This window comes from Daucus carota, chromosome 7 (genome assembly GCF_001625215.2).
Source record: "Daucus carota subsp. sativus chromosome 7, DH1 v3.0, whole genome shotgun sequence".
In the NCBI taxonomy this organism is placed as follows: domain Eukaryota; kingdom Viridiplantae; phylum Streptophyta; class Magnoliopsida; order Apiales; family Apiaceae; genus Daucus; species Daucus carota.
The window spans coordinates 14085749-14093440 of NC_030387.2; the positions used below are offsets into that span (position 1 = coordinate 14085749).

The 7692-nt window shown below is 33.9% G+C and overlaps 1 long non-coding RNA gene across 12 annotated transcripts; it reads right to left on the reverse strand.

Annotated features, from left to right (window-relative positions):
* Nucleotides 1–610: 610 nt before the first annotated feature.
* Nucleotides 611–6523, reverse strand: LOC108195804 (uncharacterized). 12 transcript variants are annotated; one of them, XR_010285422.1, is made up of 12 exons: nucleotides 6277–6518; nucleotides 4963–5104; nucleotides 4705–4828; nucleotides 4222–4310; nucleotides 3917–4035; nucleotides 3173–3209; nucleotides 3030–3055; nucleotides 2865–2932; nucleotides 2503–2675; nucleotides 2108–2235; nucleotides 1483–1576; nucleotides 619–1103 (listed from the first exon to the last, which is right to left on the reverse strand). It is a non-coding gene; the product is annotated as an uncharacterized LOC108195804 (long non-coding RNA). The 12 variants fall into 12 exon arrangements; XR_001801629.2 differs by having other exon boundaries at nucleotides 3017–3055; XR_010285428.1 differs by having other exon boundaries at nucleotides 611–1103; nucleotides 2506–2675; nucleotides 3017–3055; nucleotides 3173–4035; nucleotides 6277–6523.
* Nucleotides 6524–7692: the final 1169 nt, after the last annotated feature.

Consider the following 7692-nt stretch of genomic DNA (forward strand, 5'->3'; position numbering starts at 1 on the left):
TAAGTTGTAGCAATTATCTTCTTTTACATGTTCATCAATTCTGTAATCCCACCCGAAAATGTAAACAAATCATGATTTGTTTAAAATAAGATTTTCTTACTTTATTTGATGCTGATATATTTGCTTAGGTATAGTTTAAATAAAAAAAAGTTTAGAAGTGTAACAGTTGATAATAAATATTTAAATTAATTGTTTCATAAGTTGTTCATGTTTTGATTAACAGAAAACTTGCATTTCAGTTTTGTATCCCAAAAAAAAAAATTGGGAAAGAACCATGTGTGCTGTTTAATAAGGTAATGTCGAGACTTTATTTGTGAATTAAAATCGCACATCCGTCCATTCCTTCTCTTGTCGTGCTTCACAAGTTATGTCCATTCATTTAGATAAGAAAGGAATTTTTAGAAAACAAATTATACAAAAAAAAATGTATATTAAAATAATAATTAATATTATTACGATCACATAATAAGATTTAATTTTTTTCACTTTTTATAGTCAACAACATGTACACGTACTGGAACATTTGCATTAGATGAAACGAACAAATAAAACAAAAACAAAAGAACACGTCGGAGAACAACAAGTAAATCAAACTAAGGTGATTTCCAGACCGTTCTATCTTATTCCCTATATAAGGGTTATTATCACTACAATGAGTACAACGTCTACTATTCTTACTTGCAAGTCTTGCTGTGGAATTCTCTTATGATACTCATGATATAAAACCCCAAAAAAAAAAAATCAATCTATGATCTTTTTAAGTGATGGAACGGTTGTGAATTTTTTTATAAAAAAATGATGTAATATTCAATTTAATTTGGTTACTATGTATAATTCACTTTATCATAATAAACTAGCATAAAAACCCGTGCGAGGCACGGGTTGCTAGGTTAGTTTGTTGTTAAATCAAATTGTGTTTGGCTCAGGCTGGATTGTAAATTGTGTTTTTGTAAAATTCCTCACAAAGAGTTAAATGATGTAATAAAGTTTTTTGGGTGGTGATCCTTTGCGGCTTTGCCAGATAAATAAGCCTTCTAACAAAAAATTCGAACTCCACAACTTCTGAACTGAGTTGGTGCGGGAAGAGGATGAAGTACCCTGCCCTGTTGCAATGTATATATGAAGTTAGGCAACCGAAATGAATGCCCAACTGCAAGTAGAACAAAATATGCCTTCCATACAATGTTAACCAGGAACTTGCAATCTTAATTCTTAAAAATATCTTAAATTAGGTGATCAAGCTTAATAGAATATGAAGGAATTAGTAAATACAGCAGAACATTGTTTCAGAAACAAGAAACTTTTAAAGACCCCCATTTTAAATGTCTTCTCTTGAGAAAATGTCTGATAAAAAGAAAGAGCAAATTAGAATGTCATTTATACTTAACTATATGATTCTATTAATGTGATATTTTGGAGCCGGTACTCTTCAATAATTACAGTAATGTAAAAACTAATCTCCGGTAACATTTTTTCGCATACCTTTAAACTTAGGCTATGTTGGTTCTTTAAACAATTCCTTTTGCTGTTGATCTGTGACTCTGTCCATTTGCAGGTGTAATGTGACCAAATAGTCCTGCAATATTGTTTGTTTTTAGTATAATTAAATGTAGCTACTTTGAACTTATAAGCTATAACACTATCTTTGTGATAGTATAGTTACCCTATACATTTGAAGATAAATGGATAGAATCATTTTTTCAAACATGCATTGTAGACTGTTTCGTCGACCCAAAACAACACAAGGCCTAATTTTATCTTACAAAGCAAAGTAAGAAAGCAAGCCTAATTCAATATGCACAGCACTTGAGTGTGCAGAATCTACGGGATCTCTTGGCTTCGAATATAAAGGTGGTCTAAAATTCAGCCAAATCTTTTATTATATCACTAAGGAAGTATATGTGCTAAGACGGCTACCGGGTCTGTTACTCAAAGTAGTTCACATCCCTATCTTTTTTGAATTCCTTTTTAGCTAATGCTGATGTTTATTTTCTGGATAAATAACTCTTCAAATATTGGTTCAGAATTTGTGGTCAAAAATTAACTTTTCCTTGGAGATGGATTAGATCTTTTTAACCGTTACATTACTGGAGAGACGGAGACTGACCTTGAAGCCAGATTTTAACATCTGGAGGGTAGCAGCATATCCAGCTCGCCACTCCAGCAAGACCTCCTTCCTGCCATAAGCATTGTTTTGCAGGTTTCTTGGCCACTTTTTCGGCATCCTGGATGAAGCTGCTCCCGAACAAATTCATATGTCAAGATATATACACCATAAGGAGCTAGTGCAACGATGAAAATATACACCACACACTGTATTGATTCTTGCATAGTAATACACTACCTCACTCAGACTCACATCAAACAGACATAGTCTATAACCTACCTACCACATCCTTAAATCTAATTTGAAATAATGACCTAGACTCTAATCGACAATAATGATAAAACAATATCTATAAAGCCAAATGCAACAAGCATACGACAGCGAGAAGCACTAACCACCTCAGGAATAAGCTCACTATGGAAAGCATGCAGATCTAAAAGACCAGGACTAACTCATTCGGATCATCGCCTCCATTCTTCCTCTGACCTCTTGCATTTCCCAACAAAGTCGCAAACAGATCGTTTTTTCCACAAAAAGTCCTCTATGAATTCCAATACATTCTCGATCCCTGACCTCCATAAAATCCATCATCATAAGCATATGACAATTAGCTTCTAGACATCATAATTATGTGTGTGAGCCAGAAAACCAGATGCTTGATTTATTACTTGGTGTGATATTACATGATATATAAGAACTAATTCTCATAATACTTTATATCGTATCATGTGAAATGGAGTTTAAAGAAGTGGCTCACCTGCTTTATCATCGGGCGTTTTTTTTAAAAATATTGTGCAAGGTCGATGAGTCCTTGATCCATGTTACCTATGAATAAAAAATTCAACAATCGCATATATAATACAGTATCATTTATGAAATAAGTTATATTGAAACACAAAGACAACTTACATAGCAATTTTACCTTTTTGGAGGTATTAGGATCACTACCTACATATATAGCGCGAAGAGCGTGAGTTTGACCATTTATTATAACAAATAAAGGGCGACAATATTAAAGGCGATTCAAGTATAAAACTATAAATATATATATATATATATATATACCCTTTGTTTGTTCATTTATTCAGAATTCATGATTCATCTGCACAAAAAAATACATGAGTCCTAAATGTTATGCCAAAAAGCAACTGCAAAGTTAATTTTCGGGAATAATCACATATTCTCTAATAGATATCATAATTCATAATTGTTTTTAAAGAAACATGAGGAATATACATCAAATAGATAGTCCCACGAGAGGGGCCACAAAGCTACATTTTCTGGTCTGTATTATACACACTTCAACTAACTACCTAACTTTCTAAAGTGCGAAAAGCAAGCCAAAAACAAACACCAAATAAGGGGAAATACTCATGCCAATTAGAGGTACTTTGGCAATTTCTACACATGCGCGATGTTGTTTTTGGTTAGCGAGTTGAGGTTTGCTTTTTAATAATTACACGCACTTCTTTCAGAATAAATATAAAACCACTTTAAACATAACCACTTTACATGGAGTATACCTTGTTCATTTATCTCTTCCCCTTTATAGCATACAAATATTACAGGGAGATGGTGGGGGAAGATATTACACACCAGGAACACAATTATATTTAGTATTGTGACTATTGAGCCTTAATATATAAAGTGAAGCATGGCTGAGCTACGTAAATTGGTTGTGGTGGGTAGTAAGATATTTCCTACATGATGATCTAAAAACTGTGGGAAAATGTAAAATATGTGAATTGAAACAACAGCAGGTGTGTGTGGAACAAATAAATACAAGAAATAGAGCAAATATTTTCCAACCACAATTTCTACTAAGGCGGTAAATGCCGATTTTGGTGGTATGTATGGTTCTGCCTCCTTGCCCATCATCAGAAATGTTGAGACCTAACTGGTATAGCAAATGCTTTAGCAAATTCTTCCTGTAAAATAAATATAAAGCCAGTTTAAATATGAACAGGTCACATGGAATGAAGACATTGCTTTCTTTTTGCATAATTTTATATTGGTGAAAATTCAAGCTAGGTGCATTTAAAGCTCAATCAGCAAACATACACATGAATCAACTTTAAACTGAAATACATTATACTATGTCTCTTTGCTCTTACATTTCTTCCTCCATGTTACATCAATAAAATGCCTTCGATCCATGCCTCGAAATCACCAAGTCCATAACTAAGATGAGGAAGGGAACCATCTGTAAGCATATGAGAGAGTTTCATGTCACGCCAAGCAAAACACTAACCAAAACTGATCTAAATATCACTCTACAGCATGTTTTCAAAAAAATTAAAGACATAAAAGTGGAATAGATGATACTCTAAAAGTATAGACCAATAATATGATACCGAGAAGAGAATGTCATATTAATCTCTAATTGCTGTATATATAAAATAGAAGAGATTATCCAGTCCGGACATGTAATATGCTCCCCCAATCTTATTGCCAAAGTAGAGCACATTTTGACCGCTATTGGATGTTTCAATCATAGAATCATGATGATCTAAAAACATGCAAAATATGTGAATTTAAATAACAGCCGGTGTGCGTGGAACAAATAAATACAAGAAATAGTGCAAGTATCCACGAACCACAATTCCTACTAAGGCGGCAAGCGCCGATTTGGGTGGTATGTATTTTGCCTCTTTGCCCATCACCGGAAACGTTGAGACCTAACTGGTAGTCTGGTATAGCAAATTCTTTGGCAACCTCTTGCTGTGAAATAAATATAAAGCCAGCTTGAATATAAACAGATCACATCGAATGAAGGCATTGCTCTTCTTTTTGCATAATTTTATATCGGTGAAAATTCAAGCTAATGGCATTCAAAGCTAGATCGGCACACATACACATGAATCAACTTTACTCTAAAATATATTGCAGCATGTCTCTTTGCTCTTACATATCTTCCTCCAGGCTACATCAATATAACGTCTCCGATCCATGCCTCAAAATTACTAACTCCATAACTAAGGTGAGGACGGGAACCATCTGTAAGCATATAAGAGAGTTTTACATCACACCAAGTAAAAGACTAACCAAATCTGATCTAAATATCACTCTACAGTGTGTTTTCAAGAAAATTAAAGACAAAAAAGTGGAATAGATGATACTCTAAAAGTATAGAACAATAATATGATACCTAGAAGACAATATCATACTAATCTCTAATTGCGGTAAATAAAAATAGAAGAGATTATCCAACCAGAACATGTAATGTGCTCCCCCGATTTTATTGCCAAAGCAGAGCCCATTTTGACCATTAGTGGATGCTTGAATCACAGAATCATTTTACACATCGTAATTATAGGGTGCAACTAAGACAATATGAAAAAACGTAATTATATCATAATCCCATTTCACGCCATCAAGTAACCACTGCACCCAACGAATGAAGGCCCGATTCTATACTATAAATAAAACATGTTGAATGAATGCTCGTCAGTAGGGTCAAAAATGATATTGCATAAAGTAAAGCCTGACACCAAAAAAGCCAGCCCAATTTCCCGATATACAATAACTCCAAGCAAAATATAACACACAAGTTACAAACTCATACAATAAGGACGACTTATTGAACACGGACAATCACTAAATCCAGCGATACATCATGCTCAACAATACTTATTTAACCCATGATTTAGGGATGTCAAAGTATATTTTACAATTTCAAGGATATATTTATTATGACAAATGTCATCTATTCTGTCAAACACAAAATATATAGAATTAAGAAATCTACTTCTACTAATAGATTTTAACCATCGTTTTGAGCGCCACTTCACAGTCATCATCATCAATATGCAGGCACACTCATTTCGTCTGTACAAGCACACGATACCAACCACCTCCCCCTCTTTGCTCTAACTTGTATACATCTTTATACACACATCTAAAAAGCACATTCACATCTAAAAGCACACACTATTAAATAAAAATATAAGATCGGTGCCCTCCTGAAGTCATCATTGTATGTATTTGGCTCGGGTAAAGCATCAAACAGTTTGCGAACACGAAAAACATATATACACGTAGGACATATATATACACGTTAGAGTGAGAATTAACAGAAATCCGCAAAGAATACTAATCAATTCAGATAGCCTGAATCATAAATAAATCAAATTAAAGAGCAGAAGTAGGCGGTGAATGCACAATATTACCTGTGAATGGTAGCTTATGTTTTCTCCTACATAATCCCTTACTCTCTTGGTTGCCGATTTTCCCACGGACCCGTTACTGCATAATCTGGCGTTAGCCTGTTGATGTGATCGAGAGGACGAAGGCTGGACGGAGGCAGTCTTGGCTTAACAAAATTTAGGTTGGGTTTTTGCCACTACAAAGATTTGTTTAGGAGATTGCAGGCTCGGATAGTTAAATTAGGTTCGGAAAGGCTAATATGTGGTCATGAGTTTGGCTCAGAATCAGGATATTTATTTGCTCAAGAGCTAGGCTTGACATGTACCTGTTCTGCTATAATATATATAAGTAGATGTATCCAAGTTTCTAAATTTTTGAAATATCTAGTAGTATCTTTTGAAAGAGATTTCGTGTTTGTCCAACAGAACACGTGAGAGAACACAAAAGCAAATTAAACTGATGTGATTTTTAGGCCATTGTAGCTTTTTTTCTATATAGGTGTTATTATGGCTACAATGGCTACAACTTCTACTATTTTTATTACTTGCAAGGTTTGTTGTGATGTTCAATTATGATACTTACCATATAAAACCCCAAAAATAAATATTTCATATGTGATCTTTTTGAGAAAAGGAACGTTTTGTAATTATTTTTAACAAATTTTGAAACGGAAAAAAGAGTTTTTCATGTTTTGTGAAAAGAGATACTTTTACGATTCTATTGTGTGATTTATTCAGATATATTTAGACTTTAAATGTCTAGCACGAGCGGAGAAAAAAAACAGTATCCATGATCTCATTTATAGAAAAACATTGAACCGTTTGATTAAAAACAAAAATGTAATGTTCACTCCTACTGAGGAAACAAAAGGAACACAAACCAAAATTAAATACATGCTCGTAGTAAATTACCGGTACAGTTGTTGCCAGATCGTGGGATGAAGTTCAAGAGTCAGTTTTTCTTTTATCTTTATAAAACCCTCGACAAACATCTAAAGAAACAACTACAAAACCATTGAAAAACATCTACAGTTTTACAACTACTTTCAAACCACCTTTTCTCATAGCAATGGACTCACAAGAAAAAATCAGCATAAATTAGATCACCGAACAGAACAAATTCATGGAAGAAAGAATCAAGAGATTGGAGGAGGAAAATGCCAAACTTCAGCAAAAAATTAAGTTAATGGAGATACATCAATCGAATGACGAAGCTGTTATAGATCTGCTCAAGAAACATATCGAGGAACGAAGAGAACTCAACCATTTTGTGATGGATGATTCAAATTTTGAACCATCGAAGATTGCTGAAAGGGAGATGATTAGGGAAGCTTTCAAGGCTGAAACTGAAATCCACAGATTTGGCAAAGCTGCTCAGGTTGATGAACGCATAGAAGGGAAGTACTAGATTTTTGTAATCATCTTATTTTACCAGTTAAC